Source organism: Balaenoptera physalus (assembly GCF_965194825.1).
Source record: "Balaenoptera physalus genome assembly, chromosome: 10".
Lineage (NCBI taxonomy): Eukaryota > Metazoa > Chordata > Mammalia > Artiodactyla > Balaenopteridae > Balaenoptera > Balaenoptera physalus.
The window spans coordinates 87,537,872-87,558,834 of NC_138889.1; the positions used below are offsets into that span (position 1 = coordinate 87,537,872).

At 39.7% G+C, this 20,963-nt stretch overlaps 1 long non-coding RNA gene across 1 annotated transcript in view; it reads right to left on the bottom strand.

Annotated features, from left to right (window-relative positions):
* Positions 1 to 947: 947 nt before the first annotated feature.
* Positions 948 to 20,963, bottom strand: part of LOC309636913 — a 30,835-nt gene continuing 10,819 nt past the window's right edge. Inside the window, exon 2 of the long non-coding RNA XR_014250311.1 lies at positions 948 to 2,256. This is a non-coding gene — a long non-coding RNA (uncharacterized lncRNA). The remainder of the gene's footprint in view (positions 2,257 to 20,963) is intronic.

Genomic DNA, 20,963 nt, shown 5'->3' on the forward strand with positions numbered 1-20,963 from the left:
TGAAAAATGGACTGGCTCTTTCTTAATTAACATCGCTCTGGAAATGGTGAAGATGTAACAAATTTTTCTCACTGGCTTTACACCAGAGTTGAAAACAAAACATAACAAAACAAAAAGTTCTGCTGGCCTACAAAATGTTTTATGAGCCCAGTGTTCCCTGAAAAGGTTCATGGGAAATAAAGTTAGAAGTCTTTAGCAACTTGCTCAATGTACATCATTACTTCCAGTGGATAAAAGGATATTTGCAACTCTGAAAATGAATGTCTTGGACAAAATACATTTTCTTATGACTATGGCAAGGAAGATCCTCCTTGTTGAGGGATAAGAGGAAGCAGGGGATGGAGGGTGACCCAAAAGTATTAGGGAGAGCAACTTTGTTTTAAAGAGCTCATCTACAATGAAATCAATGGATTATTACATCAGCGCTACAAACAAGGCATTTCCTACCTCATTCAGGATCCACATCACCATAGGCAGGGTTTTTGTTTAGCAATTTACATAAAATATTACTAGAGGTAAGTTTTTTTTTTCCTTAATGGCTCCAAGGTTAAAGTTGAAAATACCAACTTGAGGTTGTGCAGAGATGTGGCCATATTGAATGTCATTCCACGTATTCCAGTAAATCATTTCATTATCCATAATAATAATCTTCACTGGCTTTACAAATAATTGCTTTGCTAAACTTAAAGGAAGTCTGATTTTAATTTGCTATCTACATCTACATTCTCATATTCTTTTTATAGATTTTTTAACAAGTTATCAGTAGGATCTTCCTTCACTCAAACATAAGTGAAAGTTTTATCTATCTTGAGATATCACTAAAATAATTTATTGCTGGGGAAACAAAACCTTTTGTCTCAAAATATATTTCTTCCCGACAGCTGTGGTATTTCAGGGAAAGCACCAAAGCTATGATGATCTGGACTGCAATCAACCATTCTTAATAGGAAATTTTACAGACTTTTAATAAGATATCTTCAAATAATTTATGGGGAGAGGTTTTGAAGTGAAGAGGCATTGTTTGGCAATATGTTCTTCCTCTAATCTCAGGAAATTTAAATAAAAGAGTGCTCATTTCCTCTGAACTCAGCAGTTCTCCTTTTAAAAAAAAAAGAGAAAGATTAAGAAAAACACCTGCTACAACAGTCCCAAAACAAGGTTTACTTGCTTCAAACAAAATTGTGCTAAAACAAACAAACAAACAAACAAACAAATACTTCAGTACTATTAAAGACTTCTCGTGTAGACTACTTCCTGGTTAGGAATTTCCACAAACAAATCCAGAGAGCCAGGATTGTTTGAAAATCATCAGAGAATTGTCTCCTGTTTACTAAATGTGCAGAATCATGCCCAGGTCACTCTGCTCCCTTGGACCAGTGGTTCCCAATCTGTCCTATATCTTGACCCCCACCTCCAGCTGTTTGTTGGTTTTGATGTTATCTTGACGCTATTCTGAATTCTTCCCATTAAAGTATCTACATTCATCTTCTTTGGTTTCCCACCATTTTGTTGTGGGTTTTGTCTGGCTGATTGGTTTTGGTTTATAATGTTGTTTTCCTACTTGACAATGGAACTTTAAACTCTCTTTACCTGTCATCATAATGATAATTTCACCATCTCAAGATATACTGACATTCGTTCTATTTGGTTCCTACCTAGGGTAGGAGATGGACTACATCCAAGCCTCTCATGCTTTAATGTAGATACATGTAAATCACTTGGGTGTCCTGTTTAAAGTGTAACTTTGACTTTGTGGTTCTCCTGTGACGCTAGAAATTCTGCACCTCTATCAAGCCCCCAGGTGATACCAATGCTACTGACCCTTGGACCACACTGAGTAGCAAGGACTAGATGATATCAAAGGTCTCTTCCAAGTTTAAATGCCATATCCTAGGAGTTTCAGTGAGGTTCCTGTGGGGTCACTGAAGACTCTATGAAATGACACAAAATCCTTATCAGAAAATTTTTAAAAATTTTGACAGCCACATATATTGCCCTTCTTCAAGAAATGCAACCAGGAGAATAAAAATAAACCAAACATTAGCTGATTAGAAGCAACCATGATGTTGAACATAATCTTTGTCTCGGGTCAAGAGAAAATTATTTTATTCATTTTCACACTAGCTCTTTCTGTCCTTCTCTTTTTTCTTCCAATAACCTTGATCCCTCTCCCACACACATTCAGTTGGGTAGCTCCTGTACTTACATAAATTTTGCTTTCATTCATCAGCCATCATCCAGAAACTCACAGCTGTACTGTTAAAAGAAAAGAAAAAAGATACTCAGCTACGCCTCTGATAAGATGTACACAAATTTACTCAAAGCCTAGTTGTGTTCTCAAGGAAGGATGGGAGGAAATGTGGATTCATCATGTATGTTCCCAAGATATCCTGAAGCTTTAGCCACTAATCCAGGAGAATTCTTTCTCCAATACCAACTCATTCCTACATCATTCAGACTGTATATAAGGCTAGAGATGGATAATTCTTAAACCTTCAGCCAAGATATAAACTGAAATTCTCTCCAAGCTTAAAAAAGAATTGTCTAGCTAAGAATCTATTGTCGTGGGCTGGGTTTCATGGATTTTTCCTTCTTTTCTCTTATGAGTAAGAGATATAGTAATTTAGAAACATGGAAAACTGATATCCCAGTTTTCTCTTTCTGTTTTCTGTATTTTTCAAGAGTAGAGATCAAGAGTGATGATCTCAGTTTTCCACTTCACTTTGTAGATGAATATCCAATTTAATGAAAGAAAAGTTTTCAAGAACATTTATGCTATATTGGAAAAATATAATTGGAAAGAATTTTTAAATCCTTCAAGAAATTAACTTTTTGTAAAATTTCCAAATGCATTTTCATACTATAAGCCTTACAGCATATTGTTTGAACTAGTCAGAGACCAAAACAACCCAGGTCAGACATAAATTCAAAGGCCTTCAACAAGAGCAAAGTAAACAGAAACAAAACGATGGAGAATGGGGCAGGGCAAGGGAGGGAAGAGCAAGCTAGAACTGAAAGAGTTGTCTCTTTCTGGGAAGGCTGCTCTTTGGAGAACATTTAGAGCTGTGAGGGAGGGAGGGAATATCAGTTTAGCCAGTAGAATCAATCCAAGGGATCAACAGTGTAGCTGATGACGCAGACATTATTGCTGTGTAACAAGCTATCCTGAAACCTAGTGGCTTAGAACAACAGCTCTTCTTATTGTGCCTCATAATTTTGTGGGTCAGGATTTCGAGAAGGGCTTGGCTGTTCCATGTGGTGTCAACAGAATTCTCTTGGGGGTATTCAGCTGGTGGATAGGGTCATCTGTAGGATCCAAGATGGCTTTGCTTATATGTCTGGTGATTTGACGGGGATGGCTGCAAGGCGAGGCTCAGCTGGGACTGTCAACCAGAATGACTTCATGAGGTTTCTCCAGCATGGCAGCTTGAGGGGTCAGACTTCTTACAAGAGCCAGTGTCTCGGTGAACAAGGCAGAATCTGCATGGCCTTTTGTGACCCAGTTTTGGAGGTCACACAACATCACTTCTCTGTACTCTTTTGGTCAGAGTAGTCATAAGCCTACCCATACTCAAAGGAAGGGACATAGACCACGTGTCTTGAAGGGAGAAGTGTCAAAGAATTTGGGACCATCTTTAAAAACTGCTACACCCTCAAATCCATGAAATACTTCTAGAAATGGTAGAGATCAGTATTTAACTACTGGCTACCATAGGGAATGCAAACTCAAACAAATGTTATCTGTTTTTCTCCGTGTGTGTATGGAAGGATGTATTTGAAGTAAAAGCTGTATCTCCTTATTCACAGTATATTCAGAAGTACAGAATCAATTGTCTAAAATTTTATTACATAATTTGGCAATATTCAGTTACTTATTTTTAGATTACTCACTACTGGTATTGTATTCTAGTGCCACCTGCTTTGTAAGGCATGCAAATGTTGTATCCACTGTCAAGTACATGACAATAGATTGTAGCTCTCACTAATAACGATATACTGTTAGCATATTGTGAGGTTTTTTTCATGTTAGGATTTTACTCAATTCCCCTGAAAAATAGAAAATGAGTGGTTTACAAAGTCCTTTGATATCTATGAATTAAATATTACATGGCACAAATCATCATTGTTAGTAACAGTAGTCATTGTTTGTTTAGTGGCTTTGGGCCAGATGTTGTTTTAGATCCTTTACTTACAGTTTCCAAGCCCCTGTCCACAGCTTTGTAAGTAGCTTATTAAAGTTGTATTATTATTAACGAGTAAAATAAATCAAAATCCAAGGAAGATGTTTTTGAAAGGGAATGATGTAAAATGATATATAAAACTTTGTACACCACTCATTATCCGACACTTTTAACTGTTCACTGTCCAAATTGTTCTTCTCTGCTCCGGGAGCAGCTGAGATTTGCATGCTGTTAAAAAAAATTTGGCAAGAATCAAAAAAATCGAGAGCAGGCCACAAGCTGGCTCATCAGAGAAAGGGCATCGTCACACGTCTGAAGGGTCCATCTTAAGTACCTGATTCTCATGGGTGATGTATCCTTGAACAACCTCTTCTACCCTTTTATTTGTAGGTCAATTAAATATAAAAACACTTGGGGAGTGACTGCTAATGGGGATGGGGTTTCTTTTGGGGTTGACGAAAGTGTTCTGGAATTATATATGGATAATGATTGCACAGCCCTTTGGAAAAAATCCCCACTGAACTGCACGTTTTAGAAGGATGAATTTTATGGTGTGTGCATTATAGCTCAACAAAAATGTAAATATACTGTTAATAATACATGATCCTTACAGAAAAAATTGGGAAAGGATTATTATTAACAATCAAAAACCTTTAAAAATACTTTAACAGGTGAAGTTATTACATACAAGATATCATAGAGCACGATCTAATTTATATTTTCTACCATTGTGTTGACAGTACCAGCCACAGTGAGTTATTAAATTCTGCACTTGGGCAAATGAACAGTGAGTTAATCTTTGCCACTTGTCCCCGCTTACTATCACCACACCAGCCACACTCCCTAAACCGCTCATTAAAATGTCATGGAAAGAATGTGACCCAACCCCTTCAGCCCCGGCCCTAACAAGACTATCATCGCTACCAAATCAATATGTAAACTCACACACTCCATTTGATCAACTATCCAGAGTAATGTTTACTTTGACATTCATTTGAAGCCCCAGCACCAAAAAAAACCCCCACCAAACCAAAAATTGCTGCTCATGGTTATTACAGTTTTCTTCTTTTTTTGTCTTTTCTCCACTTTAATGGTTTTATCCATTATTAAGGCCCACATTATGTTAAAAAATAGAGCTTTTTATTTGACCACTGAAAAAAAGGCCCCCAAAATGCCTGCCAATAACTAGAATTTAGAGAGTATGACAGTGGTGCTAAAGTACTGAGATAATACACACGGAATATCCAAGCATATACTGGTAAAGGAAAGTTCTTGAATTAAGTCACTAAATCCCAGGGTTGTAGCTATCATTCAATAGCTCCCCACCATATTCTTATTGAGACCAAATAAAGGGTCTCAGATTTTTGCCACTAGAGATCAATATATGGTGGTTTTGCCTCTGGAAATAGCTGGGCCATGGGGCTGCTAAGCTCACTGAGAGAGTAGATCAAAATCATATAGCCGAGCAGCAAAGAGAATGTCAGCAAGCTCCTCGTTCTGAGCTGGGGGTAAAGATGCTGACGTAGTGAAGTCACCTGGAGCACAGCTATCCTTGGCAGCGCTCCCTCTCCTGGCCTTCCCAGGCCCCTGCTGGCCCCGAGTGCCCCCGCGATGCCTGGGGCCCTCTGATGCGTCTCTCCACTCTAGCCGTCACCTCTGACCATGGCCTCTGCTCCCAAATTAGTCCTCCCATAGCTCTCCATCAAAGCTCCTATTTCCTCCCTGATCTCTCCCCATAAATGTTAGAAAAGTGATACGGAATATTTACAAGATGATGCTTTGAAAATGGCACAGCTCTATAGAAATGGCCTTTGTTAGTGAAACTAATATATTACTCAGCGTGGTTTATTTACATATGAAAAGAGGTTGTTTGTGGTGATACCCTGGCCCTAGGAAGGAATTTGTAATGGTAGAATGGTAAATGGGAAGAATGTTTTGGGAGATAGAAGTTTCCCATCCATTCATCCAACCATCATTCCAACACATCACATCATAAAGCTGCTATCTACTCTGTGCTATTGTTAAACATATAAGGGTTCCGAATTTCATTAACTTATAGTTTGAGGCTGAACTGTGCATCTTTAATGCTAAATCGATTATTATTATATGTATACTATCCATATGGCTGAGAAAATGTGGATCACTTCAGTGAGTTTCTGACTATGTTTATTGAATGCTTATTATTACCCTGGAGTGTTCATTTTCCCAGGGGTCCCTTCTACTCTGGCCGTTTAAGTTGCCTAACTCGCCACATGCCCTAGCTCTTCCTGCAAGGAAGGCACAAACAGCAGAAGCCTCCACACCTTATTTCAGTATATGATGCTCCCCCTTCTGTTTGAAGACCCCTCACGTTTCCCTTCTAGCTTTTCGAACTTTGGATTTTCACAAGATTCTAAACTCTGCTCTCTCTCCTAGTTCTGATCTCCCCCCCAGTTTCAAATGAGAAATTCCACCTGCACAGAATCTAACAGGGACCAACCAGTCCAATCTCCCAGCAAAGAGGTGGTAGAATTCACATAGGAGGAATCTTACCTTCAACACTAGTAATTGTCATATAAGATAATAATTTGTTATGTAATGGCTTACTTAGATTCAATTTTCCTGGGACAACCTGAGAAATAATTCTTTTATTCTGTAAGACTGTTAACCCCATTTAACCAACCTCATACGATGCCAGAAACATGACATATTCTTGCATGTCATAAATAGAATGTATATGTAAAATATACCATGGTATGGTATTTTATGCCTCACACTTAACTCCAGGAGGCTGTCGACTGAAAAAAAATGTACAACGTGAGAGTTGTGAGTTAAGTTTTATCTGGGGCAAAATGAGGACTATAGCCTGGGAGACAGCATTTCGGATAGCTCTGAGAAACTGCTCCAAAGAGGTTACAGGGAAAGGTTAATATATATGTGATTTTGGTGAAGGGGGAGTACATGAAATCAAGCACATATTTTTTGCAGAAGGTTACTGCTAGTCACGAGGAGCAGACTTCACCATGAAGGATTTTAGCGCTTTTCTAAATATGAGGAGATGGAAGAATTGGGCTCATAAAATCTTCTCCTGAAAATCTCTAACTATCTGAAGACTTGTTCTGCCAGTTTTTCCCAGAGCACAGAGTGCCTCATTCTCAGTCTCCACCCTGAACTCCTTTCAGGGGGTGTTGAACGTCAGCAGCTACAGCAGCTCATGATTTAACCCTTGTAGAGGTAGATGGTAAGTGCCAATTCGTAGTTGGCAAGGCATATTGTTTGTCATGTGCCATCAAAGGCCACTGTGCATACAGCAATGGAAATAAATAATACCCAAGATGTTTTTTTTTTTACAAGAGTAAGATACCTCCTGATAATTCATAAATCAAGATAAATTCATCCAATTTATACTTGGCCCAAGATTCTTTACACAGGCAACATTTTTAAAGGAAAAGGAAGGACAATGCTATTGGCAGTGTACGTTATGTGTGTTTGGTTGGTGTGACTGCATTAAGGGCATATACATGAGGGCTGGATCCATGGATTTACAAATGCAATCAAGATGGTTTGAATTTACCTATCACCGAGCAGACATGCTCAGAAGAAGCACGATCCATGTAGTTTCTGTTTCCTAGTGGTAAACATGGTAGGTTAGCACTCAGCATCCATCCAGCCTTCTTCTAGTAGTGTTCCTATATGGCAGAGGCTGGAAAACTGAAGTGAAGGACACTTCCTAGAGTCACTTGAAGCTAGGTATATTATTTCCTAGGGTTGCCGTTAACATATTACTACAAATTGGATGGCTTAAAACAACAGAAGTATATTTTCTGGAAGCCAGAATTCCAAAATCGAGGTTTTGGCAGGGCTGTGCTCTCTCTGGAGGCTCTGGGACAGAATCCCTCTTCCAGCTTTTGATGGCTCCAGGCATTCCTTGGTTTGTGGCTGCATCACTCCACTTTCGTCTCTGCCTTTATCTTCACATGGCTTTCTCTTCTTTCTGTGTCTTCTCCTGTCTCTTACAAGGATATTTGTCATTGGATTTAGTGCCCACCCAGATAGTGCAGGATGATCTTATCCCAAGATATAATTATTTCTGCAATGACCTTTTTTCCAACTAATGTAATATCCTCAGGTTCTGGGTAGACATATCTTTGGGGGAGCCACCATTCAGCCTACTACACTAGGTTTCTGGATGCGAACTTGGTTCTGTCCATTGGATGCACTGCGTGAGAGTTGGAAGGCAGAAGTGAGGAGGGGGCTAGTTTTCTACTACCTTGGCTGAAGCTGTTGGCAATCACAGTTATTAAGATCTTGGGATTTTCTGCAGCAAGTTAGCAAGGACAGCTTTTAAATTTGTAAAGAGCAAGGGCAGTTGCAGGACTTCCTGATCTCTAGAAGGCAGCTCCAAACCTGTCTTACTGAAGCCAAAAGAGTCCTCCTGATTCCCACCTTCCCAAATGTGGCAAAGGTAGCAGCTCTCTTGGCAGGTCAGTTCTTTGGTGGTGTTTTTGGAGTAATTCTGGAGATCCAACCTAGAATCCTACATTAAATCACTTTCTGCTTAAATAGCAAGTTAGTCAACTAAACCCTACCAATACCTTATAGCAACTAAAAAGAAAATTTTAGTATTTAAAATAGTATAGTTTTAGCTTGAGCTCCATACTGTTTCTTATGTCTGACTCATGGTGACTAGACCAAAAATCATTTGAACAGTGAAGCACAGGGCAATTTTTTTAGGGTAGTGAAACTATTCTGTATGATATAGTAATGGTGGATAATTGATGCTATACATTTGCCAAAACCCGTAGAATTTCACAGCACAAAAGGTGAACCGTAATGTATGATGATTTTTAAAAACTCATTTAGGAGGCTGGGGGATCCCCCTGAAGAATGTGGCAAAATAGTCAACTCTATTACAATTGTATGAAACAACCTGTCTGAAGGTGCAGCTTTGGAAATAAGTAGTCTGTGAGATTAAAGGCCAAAAGAAGTTTTTTTTAAAAGTATCATTTAAGATTTCCTTTTTAAGTGATTATTTTCCTTCTTCATTCTTACCTGGGACATCATCTATAGAAGATATAAGGGAACCCCAGCCTTTTCTTATAAATAACCAACATATTCTTGAAAATGCAAAATTTGTTCTTAAGCTAATGTGGAAGATGTGAAATGGTGACCCAAGGCTCAATTCAGCTTACAGACACAATTTACTGAGTCTGCGCTGTGTTTTAAGAACAGAGCAAGTAGTTGATTATATTTCAAAATCAGGGGATTGCAAATAGAAATTTGGATTTCCAGATTTTTGGAAAAATCAGAAGGTCTAGCAAGACTGAGCCCATACTTGCACCTGACTACATGCATGGCAACAATGGACTGCAGCTAAGAAGATGTTGACCTCTTTAGACAAGACCTGCTATCCAGTTTCCCATGGTCTTCACTACTTACCTAACTTATCTTGTAACTTAAGATGCCCCATAGATATCTGAGCTAAGATGCCCCATAGACATTTGAGTTTGCATCCCCTGAAATAATGGGAAGATTCAGGGCATCCTATGAAAGATTGTGAAGAGGAGGCAGCTTGTCCTTTCAGCCGACATCTCCCCTTTCAACACCCTTTCCCCACCTTTCAACTTCACTTTACCCCTATTTCCCAAGGTTTCCTAACAGCCTCCCTGTTTTCCCAGAGGAAAGTAATCTGACAATGTGTGACTTAACATAGCATCCTTTGCATTTGCAGAGAAGATAGTCTAGAAAAGGCTTTTTCACTGAAAGCAGTGGATTTTTGATGACAACATTCTAGGCACCATGAGGCATATTCTAGACCACAAGCCTTTACATCACTAGTCTACCTATTCATAAGACAGGTCTTGGGCACATTCTCTATGTTAAAGCTTGAGAGGCATGTCCATTAGAATCGAGATTCTTTTTTTCTTAACATGGGCATAGTAATAGTGAAACATACTAGCTAGTGAGCCTTTAGTGTTGAAAACTACTCATTAAATATATTGGTTCTTTGATGTCCAATTCATAGCAAACTCTCACGGTTATTTTGCCAAAGGAAGTCAAAATTATCAAATTGTGTTTTTTAATGGGGATTGATACACTTTTATGAAAGGGACTTCTTTGCAGAATTTTAAAGGAACATTCATTTCCCTTCTTCCTAAGTACAGTAACCTTGCCATGGCCCCGTGAGGCTACTTGACACCAGTGTGAATTTGCTGCTCCCTCATGAATTTCACAACCCATCCAACAAAGTACTCTGACTTTTTCACCTAAATATCAAAAACTTTCAGTTAGCCAAGAGAAGAAAACATCATTATCAAAAGCCTTTCTCATACTTGATTCTATGGAAACCGCTGACCATATATAGGAAAAATAGCAGGCCTCTGAGATTTAGATGGGGGCATTCATCTTTCCTTTGTGATAAAAAGTTCGGCTGGTGACTTGGGAACTCACTACACGCTTCATTGACAGAAGTGCTCTCTTTCTGCTTGAAAGCGTGGGCACTTCAGAAGTGCCTCCCCTCGCAGGATGAGTAAAAACAATATCATTTTCCCTGATAGCTGCTGAATTGAAGTGAAGGATTATTTATTTAAACTTTTGAAGCATGAAGCAAAATGCAACCAGTATGTACTGTGTCTGTCTTAGAAACCATAAGTCAGAGGGAAGAGTTTACGAAGCATTCGGTCAGGGGGCTGATTCCCACTTTCTCGTGTAAACCACACAGACCGTAAGGTCGCAGCACCAGCCTCTGAATTCCTATTAAAGAAGCGATCGTTTTCAGCTCCCTAGTTCCTACTACGGCACAATCCCATTACCTCTTCTTTCCTCACAAAAATATGTTTCGAATTATTCCACGGCTGATGGTTGATGAAAAGCTCTTTTATTACTTGCTAACAGTCATTGTTATTACCAAGAACCGTGGGTCTGAGCGCCTTTGCTGTCCCACCTCCCATCCTGCTGCCAATCCCATCTAACCCATCACATCAGCACCTAACTGCTCCTGTGAGTTTCACACACTCCTTAAACCCTGGTATGGCTACCTGCAATCAGGCCTCCTGCAGATCACCTCCATTGCTGCTTGAGCCTAAGTTCAAGATGCTAAAACAGATGTGGAAAGTGAAGTTTAATAACTACGCTGTTAACTAGTCCTTTTACTTTCTTTTATCTAAATACGAGCCCCTCAACAGATCCCAGACGACCCCTAAGGCACAACTTTTCTGTTTTTTTTTTTTTTCTTCTTCTCATTTTTAAGGTATTATTAGACACTTACACCTGAGAGTGAATGAGTTTATCAGCTCGTTCCTGAGAACAGGGGGAGGGGAGCACCAAAGCATTCAGTGCTTGGTCAGAGCAGCAGGTCAGAGACGTGAGGGAGAGCAAAGCAGGGTACGAGGCCCGGAAGACAATGCGACTCCTCCAGCCTGGCAGAGCAGGCCCGGGGACAAATGGGGTGAATCGGACCTCCGAGAGGTCCACGGAGACACCTACTGGGTGCAGACCAGACAGGTGACCCTGGGGTTCTTGCAGGACAGCATCGCCCTGTCCCTGGAAGGGAGCTGGGAGGGGGAGCCGTCTCTGCACTGGACCCCGAGGCCCAAGGTGCAGACGAGAGCAGAAAAGCAGAAAAACTCCAAAATATATTGCCCTCCTTTCTATCTCTCATTTTAGAGTAAGTCTTTATATTAGTTTTCTGCTGTTGCTTTAATAAATTACCACAAATTTAATGGCTTAAAACACAGACATTTATTCTCTTACAATTCTGGAAGACGAAAGTCCAAAATAAGTTTTCTGGAGCTAAAATCAGTGTCGGCAGGGCCAGTTCTTTCTGGAGGCTCCATAGGAGAATCTATTATCTGCCTCTTCCAGCTTCTGGTGGCTGCTGGCATTACCTGGCTTGTGGTCACATCACTTCCATCTCTGCTTCTATTGTCATATCACCGTCTCCTCTTCTGTAGTCAAATCTCACTCTGCTTCCCTCTTACAAGGACACTTGGGATTACATTTAGGACCCACTTGGATAATTCAGGGTAATTTCCCCATTTCAACATCTTTAATTTAATCACAGAATCTATGAAGTTTCTTTTGTCATATCAGGTAACATCTTTGGAGGCGGGATGGGGGTAACACACATTCAGCCTACCATAGGCGCCAAGTGTGAAGTAATTATATCGTATTATTATTTCCTTCTAGATTTTAAACTTGGATGTTCCAAGAACACAGTGCTTTATCTACGTAGTAACTCTCTATGGGAAAAAAATCTTCAGGAATCTTGTGAGCCCCTCTAAATGAATGGTGCTTTAAATATTGACAGGTTTTGATATTTGGATCTAGAATTTTTTTTAATTCAAACAAGTCTTAGTCCCCCTAGTCTTCAGATTGTGGTTTCTTAGTGCCCTTTCCCTCTAAATGACTGGATAAATAGCTGATTCCAGGGTAGGAAATCTACAATATGAGCCTGAAACATCTTTCTGTGAAAGTTAGAAGGTCAAGAGACAGCTTGCAAAAGATCCCACTGGCCAATAATCATAATGGATTGAAATATATCAAGTATATATAAGTCCATGAGTTTGAACTGATTCCTCGACACCTTTGGAGGATGCTGGGGAATCAGTTTATTATTTTAAAATCTGGTAAATAAAGAGAAAGAATCATGCATTTGTCCTGCTTTTTTCATATGAACTATATCCTAGGGAAATCAAGTAGTTGATGAGAGCAATTTTCTCTTTATAGAATTATTTCAGCTGATAAACATTTAGGGAATTCTAGAATTAGAAAAATCAAGGTAACCCCTAATGAATCAGTGAATTGTGCAACTCCTAATGAATTAATGGATCTAGGCAATGATGATCCGTGGCTGCTAATGTCATAAAAACTAAAATAACCAGGTATAGATGCCTGTTGATAGAAGTACACACCTCTGAACCACTACTTATAAAACGTCTTGCTAGAATGAATCTAATCAAAACTCTAGAGCTAATAACCAATTCACAGGAAATACGAAGGAGAAAGGAGCATGCTAAAAAAAAAATACTTGTTTAGGTTCAATTTTTAAAATCCACCTGTGAGGTACTCTTCAGAACCAAAATTACAAGAAAAAAAAGAGATGAAGGCGGAACCTATAAATTAACAGAGACTCCGTGGACATTACAATCAATCACAAGGTATAGAATCTAGCTGTATCCTTATTCAAGCAAACTACAAAAATCTAACAATAAGACAATCAGGGAGACTTGAACTCTGACTAGATATTTGATGATGTTAAAGAAGTATGGTTAATTTTTTAGGTGTGGTAAGTTTAAGAAAGGAGTTTTTATCATTTAGAGCTACAATGATATGGTGTTTGGATGTTTGGAATTTGCTTCAAATTAATCTGGAATGGAGTAAGGACCAATGGATGAAACAAGATTGGCCACAAATTACTAACTGTTGAAAGTGGATGATAGGTACATAAGAACTGATTATACTATTCTCTCCATTTCTGTCTATATTTGAATTTTTTCATACTTGTCTTTTGGTTTTGAGGTAAAATCTTGCTTTTGCTCTTGGCTTAAACCTAACAACAACAATAATATCAATACTACTAAACACAGATTATTCAGGGCATTTTATTTTAAGCTAAACACAGTGAAATGTCTTTAGCTGCAATGCATTAGTAGTCCAAAATTCCCCGTGGACTTGCTAGTAAGGAACAGAAGTTTCAAGTTCAGGCATTGGGGCACTAGCTAGCTATTCCATGCACCTTGCATTCTACATGAATTTTACTTGAATGTCCCACTGTATTTTGTTATATATTAGGGCTAGACACAAGACTTAAACATGCTATAAATCCTACCAAGTTCATAGATTGCTCTTATTACCTGTTCTTAAATATCTTGATAATATTCTAGTTTATAAATCTCAGATTGGTTCCTGCCCTATTGTACCTTGGCATTGGCGAGAAAATTGCAAGCAAAATTCAGCCCATTTCCTAATGCAGACTTTTCTAGGAAGAAAAGCTGAAAAATATATAAATTGTTCAAAATAACAGTATGCTTATTAGGCTGTAAGGATCTTCCAACTAAAGAGTTAGCTCTCTCTCAGTAGCAACATCCTTCTCTCAGCAAACCAGACTCAACACTTTGGAGTCATCATTGATGTGTCCCATGTGCTCTTTTGGGTAAATATTTCTGAGTGGTTGCTGTGTGCTTATGTGCTGGGCACTGTGGATACAGAGAAAATACAACACATTCCAGTCCATGAAGAAATCAGTCTGGTGGGTGGGAGAGGTACATGGATGAAAATATCTGGCAAATGCTCTGATGGAAATTCCTAAGTTCTCCAGCTTTCGTATGTTCTCTTTCCCTCCGAGTCTCAATGGATGTTGCCTGAACCACCATCCTGTGTGTCTGCAGATGGCATGCATGATCCCTTTCCAAGAGACTAGAGTTCAGTGGTTAAGAGCACAGACTTGAGTCTCCACTACTTCCTAGATACCTTTGATTTGTTTAACTTCTCTGTGCCTCTGTTTCCTCATCTATAAGGTTGGTTGTTGCTGGGATTAAAGGAATTAACATCTGTAGAGGTCTCAGAATAGTACGTACCTGACGTAAAAAGGATTCTATCCATGTTTTAAGTGTCATTCATTTCTTCAGGCTGCTATGTTCCCATAAGTCTACAGCACTTCTAGCTGTTATAGTTGCTTCCTTTAATTCTGCAAAGCACTGCTGATAAATACTCTAGTGTTTATGAAAGCATTGCTAGAACCTAGAGTTCATTAATGACGCCCCTTTCCAGGAAGTCAGTTACAGGGCATCTCTCTGCTCAGCCCTCAGCCTACTGTTGGATTGCAGGAGTCAGCTCATAAACCTCAAGACAGAAGTCCTCGATGGCCTGTTCTCAGGCCCCACCCAAGTCAAGCACCCCAAAATCTCTCCCTTGTCCCCCCAAGTAAAAGCCCTGTTTAAATAATAATTTCTGCGGAAACACTCCCTGATCACAGCCAGACTGTCTTTTACATTGTTATGTAAAGCAATTTAGCACCTCACCCTGAACTGCTTTACCCCAAAACAGGAGTTGTTTTTCCCTTTGCATAACTCAAAAGGCACATTATAAGTTGTTTCACTTACAAATAAAAGAGCAATCCTCCTTTAAAGAATTCTGCAGCACTCCTAGAACAACTGACATTAATTACATTAATTTCATTTGGTTTAAAATTATTTTGGGCTCCTGCTACATATGTACAAAATATTATAAGCACAGAGAATGAATCCTGCATGGAAATCCAAGAAGGTTTCCCAGAAGAGTGACATATAAGGTTTATATCATCTTTATTTCAAAATTCTCCCCAAATGTCTATTAGGGGTAATGAATGTGGACGGACTCAGAAGAAAATATGACAAAACATAAGCAATGAGTATCTCAGGGTGAAGGACTTTTGATAATTATTTTCTTCTTTTGATTTTGTATACTTCCTGACACTGCAATGCACGTGTTACATTTAGTATAAGAAGACAAAATGGTGTTTTTAAACGTCTCATATCTGATTTTTCCCTTCCATGCCCATCTCCCCCAACCTCTCCATGTTCCATCACTTTTATCTTGACACTCCCCTGCTCAAGACCTACCTGTGGCCTCCTATTGCTTTTCTCCTCAAGCCTTAATAACTCTGCCTGACTTTCAAGCTTCTTCATAATCCATCCCACCCTACCTATCCAGTTGTACTTCCTACTACACACTCTCTGTGGGGAGACATTATCCTAAATTTCAATAGGAAAATGACTATCTTTTCCTTGTTTTGGAGGGCTCTCAGGAAAATACCCCACACTGGCTAATTTTGGGGTAGGTGGTAAGAGGCAGAACTAAATACAAAGATGCTGACATATTACTCTTCTTTCTAGAAGTTGCCATTATTTATTTACAAGAGTCATGATCGCTACTATTAATAGCTGCATTTCAGGAATTCCCTGGAGGTACAGTGGTTAGGACTCCACCATTTCACTGCCGGGGGTTCAATCCCTGGTCAAGGAACTAAGATCCCGCAAGCCATGTGGCACGGCCAAAAATATTTTTTTTTAATAAAAAATAATTTTTAAAAAATAGCTGCATTTCATGGATGAGGCTAAATAATTTGCTCAAGGCCATAAGGCTAGAAGGTATAAGAGCCTGGATTAGGACCCAGGTCGGCTGGATGCCGAAGCCACACTCTTTCCATTGCACCAGGCCCTTGGCAAGGGGAACGGTCATATTTATATTCACTATCAGTTGCACTTGTTGATAGATCAGCATCAAAACTAAAAAATTGTTTCTAACCAAGCTAATTCACTCTCATAGCTCTTTTAGCTTATGCCTCATAATTTATCACATTTTATACTATAGTGTATTTTTGATAATTCTTTTTTATTTTATTTTATTTATTTATTTTTAATTTTTGGCTGCGTTGGGTCTTCGTTGCTGCACACAGGCTTTCTCTAGTTGTGGTGAGCAGGGGCTACTCTACGTTGCCATGCACGGGCTTCTCATTGCAGTGGCTTCTCTTGTTGCAGAGCACGGGCTCTAGGTGTGCCGGCTCCAGTAATTGTGGCACATGGGCTCAGTAGTTGTGGCGCTCGGGCTTAGTTGCTCCGCGGCATGTGGGATCTTCCTGGACCAGGGCTCGAACCCGTGTCCCCTGCATTGGCAGGCAGACTCTCAACCACTGCGCCACCAGGGAAGCCCTGATATTTGTTTCTTATGTGTAAATTTTGTCTCCTTAATCAGATTATTGGTTTAATGAGGTGATGACCATGTGCTAAGCACATACTTAGAACTAACTATAGCACATTCTAAGTACATACTAAGAACTCACATAATGAGAACTCCATTTCAGTTGAATGCTTGCTTTATCAAAGTAGTATCTTAAAGGTTATATAATTCCTAGCTGAAAACCTTGGGTAAAAGGATAATTCACCAACTCAGAGGGTGTTTAATAAATGAAATAATGTTTATACAAAGCTAGGGAGAAGCTAATATATCTCTTATTAAACTAATTATTACATCATCCTTTATCAATATCTCCAAAACACCAAGGATTCTGCCAGTCATACAAAGATACACACCTTGTACCATCATCTACAAAAGAAAATACAGATGGACATAAAATTGTCAATGTAATATATTTATGGAACAACATGGGCTACCAGGAGATAGAAAGGTATAATTCAAAGGAGGAGGCTTGCATTCAAGAAGGAGCCTAGAGAAATAATTTAATATGCCTAGAATCTGTTTTTACCAAAAACATACCTGAGAAGGGAAAATAAGTTGGTAGATGGACTCAAGATATTTCTGTAATGCGGTTTACTTAAATATGTTGTCAAGTAACTCATAATTTTGAAAATGTCAAAATGTCATAATTTATTAGCATTGCTTTTGGAAAGATGATCTGTATGATGCAACCAACTATGAAATAAAATTTTCTACTTAGTGAAATGTTTTCCTAGTTCCTCTACCCATTTCTGCCTCATCAGAGGGAGTAGAATAACAGAGATTTTGTTATTTATAAAATCATCATCTTCATTAGAGCAAATTACATGACTTCCGTTTCTCATAGGGAGTCTCTCTAGACTCCTTCTATTTCTGTCCCCCTCCAGCATTTTCCTTTTAGATTGGATCATATTTTCATGTACTTGTTTTCATTTTCTAGAGGTACTATATCTCTCCAGTTAGACTATAAGCTCCCTAGGGTTAGTTTTCTCTATTTTCTATAAAATCCCCTTAGCTCTTTGTACAGCAGAGGGCCGAAATAGGCATTTAGTAAATTAAAGTATTATTGGGTTTTATTCTTTTAGGAAGACAGAAATGGGGTCGTCCCTCTGCTTCGCTCCTTGATTCTTTGGGCTTCTCTAAAATCACATTCCCAAATGCAGCACAGCTGAAATAACAGCAGCCCAGCTTGCATTTTTAGAGTACCATCTACTTTTCAAAGTGTTTTTACATCTCTTATCTCATTTATTTCTCACCAAAATCCTATGAGGTAAGTAGAGCAGATATGGCTCGTCTCACGTGATAGATGGTAAAATAGAGGAAGGGAGAGGTTAAGTGACTTGCCCAGTCCCTCACCACTCCAGCCCATCTGCCAGAATTATCTTCCTAAAAATAAATATAAACATGACATTCCCCTGCATAAAATCATCAGCAGGACTCTGGCTGTCTACAGGGTAGAGTGCAAACTCTTTAGCAGGGCACGCAAGTCCCTTCACATCTGGCCCCATGCTCCTGACCAGCTTCGTCTTCCACGGCTTCCGCCCGGCACTGCACCCTCCCCCAGCCACGCGGAGCTCCCACCATTCACGTCAGCGGCTCTCAAGACCACAGGCCTTTGCACGCGCTGCTTCCTCTGCCTGGAATGCCCTTTTGGGTTTAAACCTCTCACTACCACCTTCCAACTTGAGAGATTCCTGTTCAGTCCCCTATGTGTAGGTCAGGCGAAACTTCCCTTACAGTCTTGCTTCTGGCTTCCGGCCTGCTGGGTGAGTTGGCCACTCCTTTCTGAACCACCGGCCCCTGCCTGGTTACTCCCTCTTATCCTGATGGATTTTTTTTCTTTTTTTTCTCAGTGGAACTTATCACCTTCCAATATAATATCTGATTTGCTTATTTATTAAGTCTTCTTGTCTGTCTCTCTGTGATGGAATGTAAGCCCCACAAGGGCATGGACCTTTGCTGGTTTTGTTCGTTGGTGTGTCCCAGGTGCCCAGACAGTGTCTGACACACAGTAAGTGTGCAGGAAATTCAGAAAGCATTAGTTAAGCAACGGTGATTCTGGCGCTGAGGCTACAGAGATGAGATACAGTCCTTCCGGCCTAGGAGAAGGAGAAAGGAACTAAAGCACCATGATGCAAGCAGGATGCTGAGTGCAGTGATAGTGGTATGTGCTGGGGGAGATGAGAGCACAGATAAGGAGCGGGGCCAGGCCGGGTGTACATGGAAACAGCCCCGACAGGAAAGGCTTAGGCTTCATCCAGAGGGCAATATGTAAAGGGAGACTTGACAGCCGTGCACGAGTTCACCAAGTTCAGAAGGAGGTGGGGAGAATCTTTGCATTTGAGAAATTACAAGGAACTTTTATAGCTTAATATTAGGGTGTATATGGGGGTGGGATATAAGGCCAGGGAAGTAAAATCTGTTTATATCCATATAGAAGAGGGAAACAGAGCTCCTGGGTGTAAAGGGCCAAGTCTTTGCCTCAGATTCAAATGTAATTAGGTTGTTTTTACCTCCAAAACAACTATGCTTCGGAACACCCTTTCTCTGTAATGAAAAATGCCAGAAATGATTAATTCTGATGTTAATAATTTAGAGAGGAAAAGTCTGGAGTCAGGGCATTAGACCTTGATCTCCTGAGACTTTAGAAGAAACTCCTAGAGAGCGTATCTTGAGATATTAATCCTGCTCATTCACGGAGCTTCTGGATCAGCAGAAATTTGATATGTTTTCCTTTATTAAGCTCTTTCTTTTTCCCTTTTATAGTTTGAAAAGAATTTTCATAGCTAGAGGTATATCTAGTTAGAGATGAATTGTGGTACTTGGCTTAATTTCAAGAGAGCAATATTTTTATTCTTTGAGCAGCTCAATGTTTTTAAGCCATCTGATGAGTATCAAGCACTGTGCTAGGCCCTTGCTACAAAGACCAGTAACCCAGGGCCATGGCTGTTGAGGGGCTCATAGACTATAGGGATAGGCAGACATATGAGTATAATGAAATGTTGTAGGGATCAAATATGGAAGTATGCACAGGAAACAAAGTGCAGACAAAGAAGAGAGTGCTTCATTCCTCTGGGGAGACGGAGAGAGGGAAGTGTGCACACCACACAAGGCTTCCCAGGAGAGGTGATGCTTGATGAGAGTCTTGAAAGTTAGTGTGTGTTCATCGGCGGACAGTGGACATTCAGGGTAAAGGGAGAAGCACAAGCACAGGCTTGAGACTATGAAACAGGCTGGTGAGTAAGGAAGTACAAACAATTCAGTATGACTGGATCTGGGGTGTGTGTGTGTGTGTGTGTGTGTGTGTGTGTGTGTGTGTGTGTGTGTGTGTGTGTGTAGGCAGCGAGGTACATGACCCTTTATATGCTATGTTAAAGACTTGGGATTTCATTCAATCGGCCAGTGTTTCTCAAATTTTGATCCAAGGAACACTTGTCTCAGACTGTTTTAGAAGGTCCTCATTAAAATGCAGATCCCTGGGCTCTAATGATTCAGAATCTCAAGAAGAATGATGAGTGAGGTCAGAAAGACCAAGAGTCTGCAAAGCTCTCTAGGAGATTCCTAAGTTTGAAGACTGCTATTATAAGCAATGGGGAGACACTCAAAGTTTTAAATAGAGGACAACAATCAGATTTGCTTTTACAAAGATTGTTTTTAGTAGTATTGTGCAAGATCCTCATCCCAGATGCTTACATGGTCTAGGCATGTAAAATAAATGAATAAAGTAGGCTGCATGGCTGCATGGAATGATCCGGGAGTAGTGGGGACTGAGGCAAACCAAAGAGCACAACCTTGGCTAAGGGAGTGGTCATTCTGTAGCCTCCGTCAATTATTGACAAGTAGGAATTTTAACCCAGTGCTGTCAGACTATTCACTTTTTCAAAATAAGTGATCATCTATATTTTCATGTAAAATCTCCCAGTATTTACATACTGGCTATATCAGTAAGGTTCTTAGTTACAAAGAACAGAAACAGATTCTGGATGATAAAGCAGAAAATACATTTATTAAAAAGATATTTAACCTAGGAAAGCTACTTAGAAAATTGTTTGGCAAACATATGTATACCTCATGTTCCAACCTCATCCC